Source organism: Pararge aegeria, chromosome 6, assembly GCF_905163445.1.
Source record: "Pararge aegeria chromosome 6, ilParAegt1.1, whole genome shotgun sequence".
NCBI lineage: Eukaryota > Metazoa > Arthropoda > Insecta > Lepidoptera > Nymphalidae > Pararge > Pararge aegeria.
The window spans coordinates 16,572,613-16,592,422 of NC_053185.1; the positions used below are offsets into that span (position 1 = coordinate 16,572,613).

Sequence of the window (19,810 nt, forward strand, 5' to 3'; positions counted from 1 at the left end):
TTTATTAAAATTTAAATGTAGAATTTTTACAATTTTTAAAAAAACAATTTAAAATCAGTATAAAAAAAACCGTTTGAGCAAGATTTTTTTACGAGGGCTGAAGAGATAGCCAAAGACCCCTCCAATCATCAGATTCGATTTGGCACACGATGCACCAAACATCCTGTATAATACATCAGCTTCCTCTGATGAAGGTTAGTGTTACTTTATTTATTTTTCTCATATTTACATTGATTTGGAGCTGAATTTACATAAAGTATACCAAGTTTACAACATTTACTAAATGTGTTTCTTTTCAAATTCATTTTTGACCCACCCTCAAATGAAATTAAATAAAAATAGGAGCAAAACAAAACTGTTTACGTAAATTAATTAATGACTAATACCTAGCTACTAGGTACGATGTTTGAGGGATAGCGAATATAAGTACCTACCTGTTATTAAGGTAAAATTAAGGGTTATACGTTGTAACGTGCGTACAGCTGATACCATTAGTCTGACGCGGTGTAACGTGCTTACATCCAAGGACTTTAAATTATCTTTTACCATCTAGGTATACGGCAGCAATTATTTTGTATGCTTTGAGCATCACAATATTGCCAATCATAGTTTAGTGCGGCGTAACGAGCTTACGTCCGATAACTTCCCACATCGGTAAATAAATGTGAATCGTATATAATAACCTTACAGATCTCCATGGCAGTGATCACTACGTTAATAGATCGATCGATAATAGTCGATCTAACACAGTACCGCTAGAAAGCGACAGTGAAATACCGATACTACCCTTATCAGACTCTGACTATTCAGTAAGCGAAAGCAACAGACCTAAATCCGTGATCGTAGCACAAAATACCGTTGATACGAATAATACAGTGTTGTCAGTAACACCGCCACCCGTGCTCATGCCAAGCACTAGCACTAAGACCGTCTCTTTACCCGAGGAGATCTTGGAAGCTCTCGGAGACCCGAAGGTAAAAGAAGAGGTTTTCGGACCTACAATTCCAGAGGAGATCGCTAAACGTTGGGGGCGTGTGTTGGTGGACGGCCTAACTAAGGATCAGAAACAACAGATTGTAGAAAAATGCTTGATACCGGAAAATTTTCGTTTGGCCAAAGAACCCCTATTAAACCCGGAAATTACTCACGTCCTGAGTGACGCCGCCCGAAATCGTGACAAGCTGATGGAAAAATCACAAAATCAACTTGGTCGGGGTATATCTGAGCTAACAAACTTAGCCACCACTGTTATTGGAAACGAGATGACCAAAGTAGAAATACTAAAGAAAATTTCTGACATAAGTCAAATATTTTTAGATCTCCATTATGAAGACACAAAGCGTAGAAGAAAACTGATAGCCTCATCATTAGATAAAAAATTTCTGTACATGGTTACGGATGTAAAAAGGGATGCTTACCTTTTTGGTGCAAATCTAGGAGAAAAAATAAAGGCTTCTAAAACAGCAGAGAAGTCCGGACTACAAATAAGACGTAATGATGCTACGCCATCCACCTCCAAGAAATACCCACAACAGGGAAACTGGAGAGGCCCACCCCAATTACAAGGTCACAGAGCGAACAGACAGGGTGGGCCGAGGAGTCGCTACACGTCCCAGCAGAACCGGCGACCACCACCACCAGGCGACCGGGCACAGCGGACAACGACGCGAGCCAAACCCAAGGTCCCGAAGAATTAACAGAGGTAATAATACCCCACGCGGGTAGATTATATCATTTTTTAGACCAATGGCATAAAGTAACTGATAATACTACAGTTTTAGACTACGTCAAAGGTTACACCATACCTTTTGACTACCCAGTATCACAAAACTTTGCTCCAAAGAATGATAATTTTAGCCCAATAGAAATTAGTCAAATTACTTCGGAAATAAAAAAATTAAAGGAATTAGGAGCCATTGTGAAATGCAACAAAATGCCAGGACAATATTTATCAAAAATTTTTCTTATCGCAAAGCCAGATGGTTCCTTTCGTTTTATACTTAATCTAAAAAACCTAAATAAATTTATAAGTGCTCAACATTTTAAAATGGAGGACATCCGAACCGTTACAAAACTTATGAATAAAGGTTGTTTTATGGCCACGGTGGACCTCAAAGACGCTTACTTTTTAGTGCCTATTAGTGAAAAAAGTAAAAAGTTTTTGAGATTCAAATTTCTAGAAAATACTTACGAATTTCAATGTTTACCCTTTGGCTTGTCCCTGGCACCGTTGATTTTCACAAAACTTCTAAAACCCGTCGTATCTACGCTGAGACGTAAGGGTCTAATACTAGCGACATACCTCGATGATATAATTTGTATAGGTCATTCTTATGACGATTGCCTGATGTGCGTCACAGAAAGTGTTGACTTACTAAAATATTTAGGCTTTGTTATAAATTACAAAAAGAGTAATTTAATACCAAGTCAACTTCAGACCTACTTAGGGTTTGAACTTGACTCAAAAAACATGTGTCTAAGGCTACCAAATACCAAACGTCTAAAAATTCTTAAGTATATCAAAGACGTGTCTGTGCAAAACACCGTTTCTATCAGAGATTTTGCTAGACTTTTAGGGATACTAGGCTCTGCTTGCCCAGCTATTGCTTACGGATGGGTATACACAAAACGCTTGGAGCGTGAAAAATTTTTAGCACTTAGAGAGGCTAAGGAAAATTATGACTCTCTCATGCAAATACGTCCTCATGTCCAACCAGATTTGTCTTGGTGGACTCAGCATATTATGACGTCATATAATCATATTCGCGACGAAAAGTATGCTCTCGAAATTTATTCAGACGCTTCGTTATCAGGCTGGGGCGCATCTTGCGAAGGGGAAAAAACAGGAGGTTTCTGGGACACCCAAGAGGCAATGAGTCATATCAATTACTTAGAATTACTAGCTGCTTTTAATGCATTAAAATGTTTTGCAAAAAAGCTTCGAAAAAAGCAAATATTGTTGCGCATAGATAATACAACTGCTTTATCCTATATAAATAGATATGGTGGAGTACAATATGTTCACCTTAATGAAATAGCGTTTCATATTTGGCAATGGTGTGAAGAACGACAGTTGTACGTGTATGCGTCTTATATCAAGTCAAAAGATAATGTAGAGGCCGATGAGGAGTCCCGTCGCTCGAACATTGACACAGAATGGGATCTGTCACCAGCGGCGTTTGACAGAATCATAAGCAACTTCGGCTATCCGCAAGTCGATTTATTCGCAACGCGTATCAATGCTAAATGCAAAAAATACGTTTCTTGGAAACGAGACCCAGAAGCATTTGATATCGACGCATTCACGCTTGACTGGAGTTCCTTTTTCTTCTATGCGTTTCCGCCTTTCTCGCTTATTCTCAAAAGTCTTCGAAAAATTATTAACGAAGAAGCCACTGGTATTATAGTCGTACCTTATTGGCCTAGTCAGCCGTGGTTTCCGATTTTTATGAAATTATCTAAATACGAACCTATTTACTTTAACCCAGAGCCTGAGTTACTACTATCTCCTTTCAGAACGCGACATCCACTCTGGAAACGGCTTACCCTGGTGTCAACACTATTATCAGGAAAGCTTTTTCAAAACAATTCCTTTCAAGCGATACCATAGATATAATGTTAGCTTCTTTAAATGGAAATACATTAAAACAATATAATAGCGCATACAAAAAATGGTGGCAATATTGTAAGCAAAATAATGTTGATTGTTATAACAATAACGTCCCTTTTACGTTAGCATTCCTAACGTTACAATTCAAAACTGGCGCTAGTTACTCCACCTTAAACACAATTAAATCAGCGCTTTCTCTGATTTTGGGCAAAAAATTCAGCAAAGACGAAAGAGTATCTAGGTTTCTTAAAGGAGCTTTTAAAGCAAAACCATCTTTACCTAGATACCAATCTACGTGGAACCCTAACATAATCTTAGAATTCCAAATCGAAACTTGCCAACAGACAAGATCTCGAAAAAATTAGTAGCTCTGCTCGCATTGTCAACTGCACAACGTGTCCAGACGCTATCGCTGATTCGGTTACCCAATATCAGAGTAAACGATGATAACGTAGAGATAATTATTACAGACCAAATAAAAACCTCTGCTCCGGGCCGCCCCATGCCGAGGCTTTTTATTCCATTCTTCCCTGAAAAGGAAGAAATCTGCCCGGCAAGAGCATTGATATCGTATATAGAAATAACCCGAAAATTTCGCCAGTACCCAAATACCGAAAAATTAATTTTGACTTTCAAAAAACCCATACATAATGCTAGCTCTTCAACAATTAGCCGCTGGATTAAATCTGTACTTGCTGAAAGCGGTATTGACATTACAGTTTTTTCGGCCCATAGCACCCGCCATGCTTCCACTTCCGCAGCCAGTCGGAGAGGTCTATCGGTAGACACTATAAAAAGAACAGCAGGTTGGTCCGGCAATTCATTAACATTTGCGAAATTTTATGATAGACCGATATTGGAAGAAGACAACAATGCTTTTGCCGACGCAGTATTTAATAGTATTTAAAGATAAGGCGGTTGATGGACAACTTGATTTAAAATAATAATTAATTACTTACATAAGCTCAAATATATATTCCGGTATATATATTAGTTAATGTTTGATATCTAGTTTGTTAAATAAATAATGTTGATTTAACTATGATGTTTCTATCAAATCTATTTTGCGTGAAGCGCTAAACATCTACATAGTGAATAATAAATCTTGAGGATGTAACGTCGTAGTATAATTAATGGTTAAACGAACTTACCTAAAGTGATGTTTGACCATAATTATATGAGACGTTACATCCGAAGAGATTTATTACCCGCCCTCCCCCTTATACGGCCCGAATCTCGCAAAATAGATCTAAATAACTCTAAAAACAATGAGGCAAGCCACACTCCCGCGCGGGTTCAGCGGCGGCGGGGTGTGGAGGGGACGAATGTTGCGTCATGATACTTAAAAATTGATATTTTTTTTTTTAGCTTTAAACTTATTGTGCGATGCCTAGTTAATTGAGAAGTGAACTACATAGTGAATAATAAATCTCTTCGGATGTAACGTCTCATATAATTATGGTCAAACATCACTTTAGGTAAGTTCGTTTAACCATTAATTAAACCTTAGGAATTATATGATCAAAGAGCACTTAGCAATAATACTTACTGAAATCCCATATATTAGTTCCTAGCATTGGGGAATTATTAGGCTTAGAAAGACTCTCGTGCTATTTCAATAATTTAATCCAAAGTATAATAAATGTCGGAATAAAAATAAAGATGCACCGAAGCGATATGTGAGTCCAAGAAACATGTCATGAAGACACCGGTAAGTTAATAAGCAGCGATAATCCTTACAAGTGGCGACAGGCAAAGTTCGATCCTACCTGTACCTTAGTACCTACAAGATTAGCTCGCTCGCAATCGAAGAGTTGATTTAGAGTTAACTGTATCGTCAAGGTAAATGGAACCTAATGTTACTCGTTTTATGGTTGAAATCCCTATACTTCTGATTTTTTTGTTACAACGTTATAAAAAAGCCCGAGCAAAAGAATAGTAGGCAAACTTGAGCTTTAACACAATTCACATAAGATCCATTTTACTCAGATGTTCAAGCATTTAAATACATGAAAACGACACCTCGATTGCGAACGAGCAAATCTTGTACTAAAGCTACTGTTAGCCGACCTAATCGAGAAGACAGACAGTCGTGACGTCACTGGCACATGTTTCGGGTACGAAGGGCTAAAAAAGATGCTTGTGTTTGACAAGTTAAATATTAATCTGCTTGATTTGGGGCATTTTGTATATATGCACGGATTACCAGCTTAAGCAATTTTGGCAAATATAACTAAGGTTTTTCCGAGATAGAAAGATGATGAGATGAAAAATGAAGATGGTGAGTGCTGAGGGATTTTTATGAAATCGAAACAAACGTAAAATTGCGAGCAACCAAAGTTGTAAGTATATCATGGACTCCCGCAAAGGAACTTCTGCTGTGATCTTTAATTGCATAAAATCAAATTAACTCCAAAAAGTTACGAGGTGAGGGATCAAATATGTCTTGGACTAACTATCTCTCGGTCGAAGCCCTACCTAATAGGCTATCTCCGCTCAACTATTCGATATTTTTTGGAAAAGTAAGCGAATCTGGCAGCAGTAGATACTAATCATAAACTCACGTCACTCCTGCTGTTACAGTCACTTGGCCGACGCGCTTCGTATTTACGATGCAGCTAATATTATTTATGTGTGTCAACTTGGTCTATTTTCGAGATCGGCACACTGTATGCGCTCCCGCAACTAAGAGTGATTCATTGCCGGGAAATGGTTGCATTTCTGTGTCTGCAATCTGGATATATCGGGAAGAAACAAACCCACTCAATTTCTAATCTATCTCATACTCAATTTAGTTTGTGTATTGAATTCACATACTTCTGTAGCATATCGTACAAATTGCGAGTTTAGAAATAGGAGCAATAAATTAGTTTTTCGATACGTATTGTTAAATAGTCTTTGGGTAAAAAAGTTCCAAAATTTGGCGGTCCATTTACTTTACACGTACCAGAGTATGAGTTCGGGAAAATGAAGGTAGTTCCTAGATTAGAGCAACGGTGTTCCAATTCCAATCCCTGAAACCTACTGTCTACATATAGAACTGCATTCAGAACAATTTATGTTCCAAATCCGGAACGTCTATCGATGGTTAACGGCGAATTATGTGACATTACGTCACATCACGCCTTTTTGAAATATAGTTTATAACTTTCCAATAATTATGTCCAACCGCGAAATTTAAGACAAATCGGAGAAGCAAAAAACACACTAAGCTAAATTGACAGATCATAAAGCAGTGCCCCTTTAAAAGTATAGATCTTGCAAGTTTCAAGACTTCAAAACCTGTCAATTTAGTTTCTAAATTGTACAAGAGAATTGTAGTAACATATTAAATGAATGACTATATTATTTCAAAACTCTAGAAAGCCTTTACGATTTGCCAATGTGCAGACATCAAACTGAGGGCACTGAATTGTTCTAATCAGTCTTACGTATACATATATGAATGTCAGCGAATAAGTGTTTATTCTCCCCAGGGTGCGCAGAATTCATCGGTAATGAATGTAATGCGCTGGGTGTTGCGTGGAGCGTTAACTTTTGTTAACTGCATTGTACCTTCGGGCGCTAAGGGCTTTCCTCGTTAACTTACTCCTAGGGCTGTACACGTTTACATAACCTGCGTATATCGGGTTGGGAGAGAAATTATTAAAACGAGGAGGGTTTGGGTTAGGGTTTAATGTTTCCCAACGTCTGCAATAACTAAAGGGTTGGAAGAGACGTATTAAGAGAGCCGTGCGTACACACACTCTAATTAACTCACTGCAATTCTGCAGTACGTATTACTGCAAAAAATATTTGTGCTAAGGTACACCCTTATGTGGGTGTTATAGTGGATAGGAGTCCCCACATAAGCTGAATTTATTCCTAAGAAATTTTCCTAAGAAATTTCCCAGGTAAAAATTTTAGGATATGGGCTTGGAGCAGCATGATGGGTCCTTTTTTCCTAGGAAACTTATTCTTACCAAAATCACTAAGTAGGAATTTCATTCTGCCATCGGATATCAAAAATGATTTAAGTACCTGGAACAATATTAAGGATAAATTAGAATATTTCAGAAAGGGAATCCTTAAATTTTCGAGTGAGATTGTTTTTAAACGGAACTTTATTACTTTGTCCGCATTCTAACGAATTATTTATTCTAACACAAGACACGAAGAAGTTTTTTAATGACATTCAGGTAATTTATTTCCGCAATCACATGTTTCGTTGTTCGTGACAAAAAGTCATCATGAGAAAAAGCCTCTACAGGACTGAATTGCCCTCATTAATGCAGGTAGTTTTGTTACCTTTATAACAGCCATACAAAGCCGTAACGACTTCAAACGCATTGTTTTGAGGTCGATATAAAGAAATAATTGAAATTGGTTTTTATAGGACAAAAAAAACTTTTTTCTTTATAGACCTAAATTCGACCAGAATCAGATGAAATCTACATTAGGAGATTGTTCTCTTTAAAGCAACTAGTCAAAACAACACCTTTACGTCTAAGGAAATCGCATTAAAAATTACATAATTGAAGTACATTACCACCTCTCAGTCTATTTAGAGGTACTGTAAACAAGTACTGCAATAAAGCGTGCATTACCGCAGTACACGGGAACCCGCTTAGCTTAACATGCTCTAAAGCGACTTTTGATGTTGGTGAGACCTTTAAACTCGGTACATTTAGGACTATGTTTAATTGGAGGTAATATATCTTGGTATCTAGGTCAGGCGTTATGTCTTCAATGTTTTCGCCCATAACGCTAAGTTTAGCGACGACGCCAGGTTTAAAGATTGCGCATTGCTCTTTGCCCAGATCTAACCACTTTTTACGTGATCACCTTCACTGATTTAGTTACGATTACCACTATTCTGACAACTCTATGTTTTCTTACTTTTTATTATATAAAAATATTAATAAACTTTTTACTGGTTTTATTTATTTTAAAATACTATTATTTTTTTCTGTATGAAACAAATTATCAAAAACACAGTTTGTCTGACCGATGTTGGCCACAGTGGTGAAGAAAAGCTACTCCAGAGAAATTTTCCAAATACGATATTATTGCACAAAATTCAACATTTACCGAAAGGACAATGATTCTGGCTCATTGTAACACATTTCGCCTTATTCGTGCTATCCTTAAACTTTATACAAAAACCAACGTACTAACCAAATAACGAAACTGATTTCTCTTAAGACCTTGAGAAAATTGTGAATAAGCAGGATGTCTCATATCAGCGTTGAATGATATATGTCGCCAAGTCGTTACTCACAATTAGCTGTGCCAACTATTACTTAATCTGTGCATCTGAAATTGTTTTCAGGAAGCTCACCCACGCGGGCAATCTACAAATTCCGTTGAGTTGCCATTTGATATCTCTATCTGCTGATATAACCAGTCTTTAAGACCATAATGAGCGTTGGACAATTTAAGTCAAACGTAGATAAGACTCTGGTGGGCTTGCACGATCCTAAAATTTCCTATTGAATCCTTCTTTATTTCCTTTATATCCTTATTAATATTATAAATGCAAAAGTTTTTATTTGTTTGTATTTCACGTTCTAAGCGACCAATCAACTTGTTTTTTACCATTGAGTTAGTTGGAAGGAGAAAGAGTAACATAGACTATTATGTTTATCTCATTAACGGTTATCACGGGATTCGTAAAAATAATCTTTAGGTCTCAGTAAACCTAATGGAAGAGATTTATCTATAAATACCTAGGATAGGAGAATCAGGGAGGAGATTTCATTTTAGACCTAGATATGAGTTTTCAATAGATCTAATAGAAATTTTCAACGGTTATTTTCACTAAATTTTCGGAAGTATTCTAGAAGAACGCATCACCGCCTTTTTTACCTACCGCCGTCGGTGTCTAAGAGCGAATAATATATGAACAATTCTAGTATTTGAGACTCTTGAGTACTAGAATTGCTGATATATTCTCTCAAATTATTGCGTAATGTATGCTGTCCCAATTTGATCACATTTAAGCCTAATAGTATGTGAATGTAAATCGTACTGCTCGTCGATAAAATATTCAATTTATCATATTAAATTTATCTATTCATTTTTGAACTTCATGAAACCTGCTCGAAAACATTTTTATCTAATTTTGTTGATAAGTTAACGGTGACACTCATCGTTCGGGTAGGTATAGTTTGCATAATTTCCGGTTTCGATTTCGCTTACCTAATACATTTAAGTGCTATAGCTAATTCATGTGCGATTATATTCTAATATTATCTTTTAAGATTACTATTAATCATAGTGTTTAATACGACAATCACATATTATATGACTGTCATCACATATTATGCTACATTACGATATTTGGGACTTATTTTTGTCCGCGACTTCTCAGTGTTAATTTGTTTTTTTCTCCGGTATTAAAACATTAAAAACTCAAAGCTATCTTTCGTTACGCATGAAATCGCTCAAATCCGTCTCAGCGTGAAATAAAAGCAAACCGACTAATAAATAAATGAAAGTATGATTAGTTTTAATTTTATTTATTTATAAATCACCGTAAGAATCATTAAGTCACTAGATTTATTCAATCGTAAAAATAAAAATTAAATACGTATAAACAATATGATCTCCACCACATCGAGGAAAGTTGTTGAGAATGCTGGCAGCGTTTAAATGACCAGCTAGTAACTGCCAGCCTTCCGGTCACCTGTGGATTCAACGAGACGGGATAACAACAATGGTCTCGCATAACCGTGCTCGACCCAAGGGTTTCAACAGCAAATGGTATAAATATAAAACTATTTACTGTTTAATTTTTCCGCCGTTTAACCTATTTTACTGTCTCAGTATATGCCACCAGTTTTGAATGCACCAAGGGTATCGACAAAGTTAACGAACTGTAGGTACGAAAGGTAGGTACGAAAAAAAACCATTGTAGTTCGTGAGTAAGAGAAAAAAAAATAATAAAACCCTCCGAATGACAGAACTCAAAAATCCTCGAAACCTAGAACATACATTAGCTTTTTCCATAATATATATTTCATAAGTCAACATTCACATCGGCTTTCCACAATTACATCAACTGACCGCAGACCGTAACTGCGGTTAGATAATTGTGCAGAAGATGTCTCGCTTCGTCTAGTTAGCAGTTTAATGACCTAATATTCCTATATTAATGTGTAGCCCCTAGACCCGTGGAATGCGGAATGGCTGCCGGCAATTGACATTATCCACTTAGGAGCTTCTCTTGATCCATATATTACAGAATGGGGCAAGTTATGAGCGATATTTCTTTGTGGATATATTACTACGGTCTCTTCATCATCAATTAGTTATATACCGTAAGAACATGAATAGCATTCTGCAAGTAAAGGTTCGACGAAGTTCGACAAAGGGAGTTCTGGAAACCCAGAACGGTTCGGGTCCGAGCCTCGATCTAAATCTCCTTGCTTGTTCATTATTTCCTATTTCAGTCTGGTATTTGGGACTATTTGTTTCTTTGAGTAGTAAAAATACATTTATAGTAACGCAATTTTTCTTAGGGAAACGAAAAGTTGCGTTTCTCAGAGTAGGTACTACAATTCTCAGATTTTCTGTTACGTTGGCATGATCTCCGCACACCTAAAGTGCCACAGTATTTGATAACGAAAATGCCACAGGAGTTAGGTACGTCTCTCGATTCCTGAATCGTAATATCTTTACACAGTATAAATCAAAGTTGCTCTCGATTTTTCATTCAGATCATTTAAACTCAGCATTAAAAATAATCTTACATAAGACACGAAGGTTTTTATATTCAAGGATTAGTAATTTGATGTTGTAACAAACATATTTTCGTGCCCATACATTTCAACGCTGGCGATATAAGTAGGAGATAGATTAAATTATAATACTACAGAATTGTATTATTAACCCCTCCAAACTGCCCCACATAGGTATCTAAAATGCTAAGACGAGGCGGTTCGCTAGGTTTTACATAAAAGAGATCACTTCCATAGATACATGTAAGTGAATAAATCTACTTCTTTTCTTTTCTTATTTTGTTCTCGTTTAACACTTGCACCATCAGCAAAACACTGTGTGGCATATTACTCGTCTGTGTATGAATGTCGCAAGTGGCAACATCAAATAAACCAGCGTTGATATACAACTATACGCCACTAGGTACACGCTGTTTGTGTGTTAATACGAAAGCCATGAAATGTTGGATCTAGCGTAACTAATGAACATCAGACTTTAATACGGCTTTCATTTATCCGAGTATTCAATGCAAAACGTTTTAGAGTATATGTGTATTTATATTAATGAGTGTGTACGTTCTTGGCAGAAATCACTTAAATTTACCCTCCAACCCTATCGACATGCATAGGGATGGAAAGATGTAAATAGGCTAAGGGTGAGGACTTGGATTTTTGTCGGTATAGTATAACCGGCTATTTCTGCTTAAAGTAGCTTTAAGACTGCGTTGACTCAAATGTATAGGAAAAAGTTGTCCTGAAATGCACATAGCGAAATCGGACAGGTCATTTCGTCGAAGAAATTTCACGTTAAACCTGAGACCAGCAGATCTTTTAATATTCCATATAACAAAGGTATCGGCTAAACCCTACTATAAAAAGATTGAAGAACGTCTCTACCCTAATATACCCTAATAAACGACAAGGTTAACGTCCAGATTGTAATTATTAAGAATATTTATACCTTTAATAACAATCTCCCCGAGAGCTACGTGATGATGCAGTCTAAGATTACTTCATCTTGATTAAAGCTTAATAGAATAGAGAGTGTAGAATACAAATAGTATTGAAAATCACTTTATTATTTCAATAGATAGGCGGTCACTGCTGGGCATAGTTCTTTTATAAGGACTCCCACGCCCCACGGTCGTTTGTTCAGAGACTCCTTGCGAATCGCTTGATGTCGTCTGTCCCCCTAGGGGTCCTGGTAGACACTGCGATACAAACACGTCAAAGTATTAATACAAAATGTGTGTAGGATGCCGTGTAGAAAACATAATGGATTGTGTTTAATATCTTATGAGATTTCAGTCAAGGGCTTACTTGTAGTGTAATATAGAAATTAATAAAATGTCATGCAACCTTTTGAACGATACAAAACTGTCTCGATTATACGTATTTAAGAGTAGATGAGAGTTCAAACTTTATGGAGAATTCACATGAATATTGGAATAGTACAAATATCTAGATCATTCGATACTGAGTTGCATGCAGGGGCTGAAAGCATAGGTACATAGATACTAGGAAACGAATTAACGAGTCAATACAAAATAATACAAATCCTAGTTTACTACAGCTCGTAATATCGAAACGGTCGTTTTTAACGTTCCTCCAGACACCCGCAACAGAGAATTTCGCATAAATCAGCTAATAATAGTAAAATCGTACAGACGCATATTAACGTTACGATTACGAGCGAACCGAAAGTTTGGCCAAACTGGCATGGTCTTGGCCGATCATAAAAGCGTAATTATTTAATCAATGTAACAAGTTATTTTATTCCAGAGTCTAGTTACTCTGGAATAAAATAACTTTTTTTTATAATAATACTAGATGGCCCAACCTGAATAGCAAAACCATCGCCTATAACACGTCCTACAAAGTGCCGTTCTGTGTCCATCAACCTGAGGCGTAGGTGTTAAACCACATGAGCCTGTAATTAACTGGCAACCACGCTCTTCAGAATGGATCCCAGCAATGGTCGCAGACAAAGTAGTACTTCCCCAGACTAAACTACTTATTATTACCGTGTAAATTGTAAACAAGGAGTTACCTCAAAAATATAATTTGGGATTATTCAGGTCATTAAATTGATGATCAAATTTGATAAAAGCTGGTAACGCATTTGTAGTTTAACCACTGGTGCTATAGAATATCGATTTTAAGGAGCGGCAGAAATCACTTAACGAATCATTTTTCCACAATGTTAAATGTTAGGTTGTTCGAACGGTAGCAATATAACAGATGGTAGACGAAGCAGGCCGAGCTTTTTGTTTCAACTGTTACAAATAAATAACAGTCTATTAAAAATTAATAATTTGAATAACAGTAATCGTATCTGAATTGCCTGATTGGGTATTATTATTAGGAACTCCGCTTTGTACTTGTTCTCTTACATTCCTGCTTCAAGTTATTTCATCACTACACGCATCTTTCGTCGTAATCTTGATTCGTGACGCCTAAGAAAGTGAACCAACTTTTTATCGCGTTCCTGATGATTGATGATGTTGGTACCAATAAACAAATTCTTTGATTGTATCTGCATTTCGTTATAGAGAGAAAGTTAGTAATTTTCAAATAGTAATTTCTTCAAGTAAAAACCTTGATTAAATTGTCAGTTAGATTTTATTACTTATTAGATAAGTCTATTAGATTTTAAAATTCATAGACAATTTAAGTAAACATATATCGATTCTTTTTCTATAATTCTCTAGTTATATAAACGTAAGTGTTAAAAAAATACATCGATCCTCAGGATTCAGATCTGTATTATGCCCTTAATTAATAATATTCATTAGTATTTTGTATGTACTCGACATGATATTGAAATCAGTATGTCATTTACTGATAAAAATAACACAATCTTGTGATTTTTAAGAGGTGACAGTACTGACACGTTGGCAGAATTAGTGATCTTGCCTACCTTATCTTTTGTTGCAGTTTGTTTTTTAGGTTGCTCGATAATGGCGCAGTGAGGTGTGAGATCACAATTAGTGTACTATTCGAGAATTTGCTTTACGCGAATTTATTTTATTTTAGAAAGTTAAACCTCGCTATACTTTGTATTTTAGTGATTATAATATTTAACATATTTCTGTTTACAAACGTTCTAGGTTTTCTAAATTAACTCATACCCTTTTCAGAATTGTCCTGTTTAAAATATTTACATGGGGCTTAAATCGCTCAAAGCTGTTTAGTAGCAGCATATTGCAACTTACTTTAATATGGTTGACGTTCTTGCTTAAGAATTTTAATCGTTATTTTAGTTATGTAATACTGTTATCTTATAATAATACTGTTAATCAAGATTTTATATACTTTGTTACTCATCGTCGGATAACGTAATTTAAAATATAGATTAAATTAAGATTTTACACTAAACCATCTTGAATATTTCATGTCTATGAAGGAAATATCCATTACAAGAAAATCCGTCTTTAATTGTCCGGAACGCAGTCCCGTAACTCCGAGTTTAGAAAGCAAACTCCTTTGAATTGGTCGTAAATAATCGATTTAACCATTAGTAGTCTCTCCTGATTTGGAAGTGACACTAAAACGTCTCCTAAATTATATAATTTTCAGATTACTCCTAGTGCAAGTGGGACATATTAAAGTATGTCACTGGCATGGGTGTATAAAATAGTAATACCTGAAGTTTATGATGTTGCCTTGTAGGTGTAGCCGTCGTAAGGGACTGTGTACCAGATAGAGGCTGACTTCATTTTACTTAACATTTATTAATAATATTAATAATAATAATAATTTATTCACAAGAATGTAGGTACACATAATATTAAATAGAATCCAGAACATTCTACCAGTTGGTGTATGAATATTTAACAATATAAAAAAATATTACGTAAGTACGTAACAATTTATAATAATTCAATAGATTCATTATGAAAATTAAGCTTAATTTGCTATACTCCGCGAACAGCAGGAGAATCTGTATGGTGTAATTTATAATTTCTTCAATCCGTATACTCCACACCAAACAGATCCTCGGCAATGCACCCTCTACGCACGTTTCGCTCTGAAACCGGAGCATCCTCAGGAGATGTTGACTTTACATTGAATAATTGTTAAGTTTATTGTAAAGTCAACATCTCCAGAGTAAAGCAATCATCGCGGAGTATAGCAAATTAAGCTTAATTTTCAAAATATATTATGGATTTCCGCAAAGTAACGCCTGCTACTATCCAATACAATAGATTCATAATTTAATTTCATTATGTATGTTTTTATTAATGCTATCGATCAACTAATATAAGAAGTTAAGTAACTTAATACTAGTTAATAAAAAAATGTTATCGTCATCGTCATAAATAGCCTGTAACAGCCCATTGAAGGACCAAAGGCCTTGTCCAACGGGAGGGTCTGTCCATAACCACCACACTGGGCAAACGGGTTGGTGATCGGACGGTAGTAGGTAGTAGTAGCAGAGAACACGGTGCTACCCATTATCATCAACATAAAAAAAGGTTTTTAATATGGGTTTTTTATTTTTTTTTCATCTGTGAAGTGTCATCCCTAAACATTACGCACCGCCGAATCGTTGTCGTAACTTAAGATGGCACGTCAACGTCTAACGTCTAACGTCTAACGTCAGTCATCATCTAAGTTGGTGAAACGTTTTGTTCTCTACACATAACATTAATAATTTGGCATCCGGTTTTAAGCGTTTCCTAGGTTTAGTGAACTGGAACATTAATGTTGACAGTATAACCATCAACGATAACAATATTTCGTTCATTCTGTTGGGTAACTTCAACCTTACATTTATATTATATTTAATAGGCTAACAGAATATAAATAAAAAAATAGTAATATGCATCAGAGAAGCATGACGATATGAGAGAGCGTTTGCCGTGACGGTCTAGCTGGGTTTACTTACAAGAGTGAAAGACAAAATAAAGCATCAGCTGCTGTCAATAATAAACGGCCGATTTATTCTGGATTATAGTATTAATAGTATTACGGTGTCATAAAAGTAATACAAATGGCGTTCGTGACTGACTCGGTTACGTAAATGTGACGCAATTCAAACTTTCGTGAGGTCAATGTCGCACGTGTTACTAACTAAATTAGTGACGAACATATCTTTATTTGTTTTAGGCTTTTACTATCACGAACAGAACCATACGTGAGAAACTCGGGTGGTTCCACTACCACTCTATGTTACCACCCTTATGATGAGAGTTTTCTGTGTGTATATATTGCACACTTGAACTACTTACATATAAATTACGAACATTTGTGAAACATCTGTGAGTCTTTGGTATAGTGGTTAGCATGTTCAACTACAGATCACGAGGTGGGTTCAAATCCCAGGTTAGGAGAAAATTATATAACGCACCTATGGTGCATTGTATTAAAGAATTTTCAGTCAACCCTGAGTTTCGAAATTGGCGCTGTCAGCCCCCGTACCTCAGAAATCATGTAAAGCTGAAAGATTAGGAACGCTCTTCCGGCATCTGTGTTCCCTGCCACATACAACCTGAATGCCTTCAAGGCGACAGTGAATTAAAAAAAAAGTCGACCGTTTCCACCAATCTGCATTGAAGCAGCGTGGTTGGGTTAGGTTAGGTTAGGGATCTCTTGAGGGACAGACGGTTTTTAAGGTTTAAGTTTGGTTTCACGTTGGTTATTAGGGCCCGCGCACTGTGTGAATGCGACGTTACGCTGCGGATGACGATGAAATATTAAAAAAAAAACTTTATGTTAACTAAACTAGAACTCAAAACCAGGATCTCAATACTATAGTCTGTTCTAAGAACGTGTTCGAGCGCGATAACAAACAACAAAAAAAACACGTAGGTATTATTGACTTTTTCATAATAGGATAACAATGAGGCACTTACGGCAAGTATTATCCAATGATTAGAAAATAGATCAGCATCAGTTCAACCGCCTGTTGAAACGTAATCTATTTAGCTAGTATTTTGTATGGGAATGACGGGACGATCCGTCATTCTTTTTTATCAATTGAACCATTGTGTTGTATTTAACGAGTAAGCTTGATTAATGATTAGAAAAATATTCAGTCACGTTTTAGCTAATTGCGCGGAAAACTTTTGGTGGCATCGCTCGATCATTGTTATCTTTTTTGTCCCAATTCATTTGAACTAATGGGTAATTTTTGATAATATAAGACAATAGACAATAGAAGTTGTCTTCGAAATATAACTTCGTATTTATCTCCTTTTTCCAACCTCGACGAGCATTTAATGTACTGACCACGATTGGCTAGAGACTGTGATACTCGAATAAAAATTGTTTCCCATTTAACGCCAGCAGACACCGTAACTCCTGCTGCGCAAAAGAGTTTCAAATTTAATCCTCAAGTTCGCAGTAGCACTATATTTTGGTTGGACTCAATTTAGTAACGCAAACAGAGCGATAAATCGATGCTTTATCCCTTCGTGTATTTAGTGCGGTCGTAATTAACCGATGTGTTTATTTGAGCGCGGGAGGGCCGTCAATCAGCAAGAGAGAATCACCCCAAGGTTGGAGTGATGTGTTTTTTTCTTGTTTTCTCGAATGCGTGAGGTCGTATTACGAATTTCTGCTTCTAAATTTACTGTTCTGCCGCGTAGTTAGTGTCTTGAACTTTATACATTAACAGCACTACCTCTTCAAATGATTTTACAGAACTCGAACCGGAGAAGGATTTTTTTTAATTTATACCATCAAAAAGCTTTCTCTTTTTTATTGTAATAATTAACAGAACAAACAGATGGCCCGCCTGATGATTGTCATAAACAGACTAACACTCCGTAGGGCATGCAAGGAGCACGTCCTACAAACCGCTACGCTGTGTCCGTCAACCTAAGGCATAGGTGTTAAACCTCATGCGCTTCTTTTACACCGGCAACCACGCCAACAAGACTGGAACACTGCAATGAGAAATACGCATTACTTCCCATGAAGAGTATTAGAAGCTTGCCAATTCCCTGCAGGACAATGACAACACTTTTAAGAAACAGCGAATCACGAAACTTTTAACTCTGTACCTTGCCTGAGTCATCATCATCGCATCAACTGACTGATCACTGGGCATAGGTACTTTGAAAGGAAAGCCAAATTGTCCAGCTTCTTACTGCTATCGTCTTACTTTTTCTGCCCACCTAGGAGGTCTAATAAAGCTGCGTTTTAGATGCGAGATCGTGATACCAGCACCTGGGCAGGCCTGTGGCCATCCGTAATATGAAATTTAAATACAACCTTAACTGACTACTGAACCCTAAATATAGATAAGTTAAACAGGTAATGATGACATAAATAGGACACTCGTTACCAGTCACTTAAACTGTTGTCGATAAAACGGCAACTAATGTGTTACATACAAATTGGAGTATATTGGCAGGGCGCCGTTGAACCAGTAGCCTAAGTGTAGAAAGAACTATTACAACAAAGTAACATAGACCTAATGCCACTGGTTTTCTAGTTCCAAATCCTGTACAGCAGATTTTATATTCTACAAAACTTCTATAAGTGAATCTTCACTGGAAATACAAGTGTAGATAAACTTGAGGTTTAACATAAGGTGGATACATTTCATTTTATTCTACAGTTACAGTGTTTCGACACTAGAAAACTACTCTGTAGTTGCGAGTATACTGCTTACAGTCACCCCGAGGTTAGACTTTTCATGTTTCCTCACACTGGCCTTAGTCCAAAGCAAACACCGGATGCAGGGTAACGGAATGTTACATTTGCTGGATGTTACTTAACTTTTGTAACATGTTGACACAAATGCATTTTAAAGCTACAACAAAGTTTATAAGCACGTCTTAATTTGAATATTTGATCCATATCACCATCTTTCAACTATGTTTAAGATACCTTTTAATTTATGTTTCTTATTTGACATACACGCACAGATACACACACACAAACACACATACACTCACACGCGCGCTAAATACACTTATCCAAGTTGTATTCAAAAAAAATTTTTTTTATCTATTTAAGGTACCTTTATGTTTCCATTCAATCCTTCGTTAGTAATTCCATCCAATGTCTTGGGGGTTCACAAAGGTCGAACTTCAATGTCAAATAGTCAAAGTCATATACTTCTTTATTTAGAGAGGCACATACATGGCACTTTTTATAACTAAATTCGTCAACTTAAAACTAATGCTACGAGGGTTCTTCTTTTTTATAATCACTTTACCAGTTAACCTAATTTAGATGACACTAAGAACTGATGAAACCTAGCACGTCTATTAACGGTTTTAAACTGTGTAGATATACATGTGTAGATAAATAGCTTATCTTCAGTTTTTATATAAATATAGGAGCGAAGTGTACATATGGTCCCTAAGACTTGAGATATAGTGATTGGTTTGTTTGCACCAAGTCCTCTGTTGAGAACTAACAATATATTGCTCCGCGCCACTCGACACATCTATATAAACGCATAAGCGCTAAGGTCATCCCGTGCAGACCATCTGGCGTCGAGAAAGCCCTCGTGAAATTCCTATGTATTTATACTGATAGC

At 36.4% G+C, this 19,810-nt stretch overlaps 1 protein-coding gene across 11 annotated transcripts in view; it reads right to left on the bottom strand.

Annotated features, from left to right (window-relative positions):
* LOC120624456 (rho GTPase-activating protein 23) overlaps nt 1-19,810 on the bottom strand; it is a 497,253-nt gene that overhangs the window by 152,818 nt on the left and 324,625 nt on the right. The gene's annotated exons all lie outside the window — the stretch shown is intronic.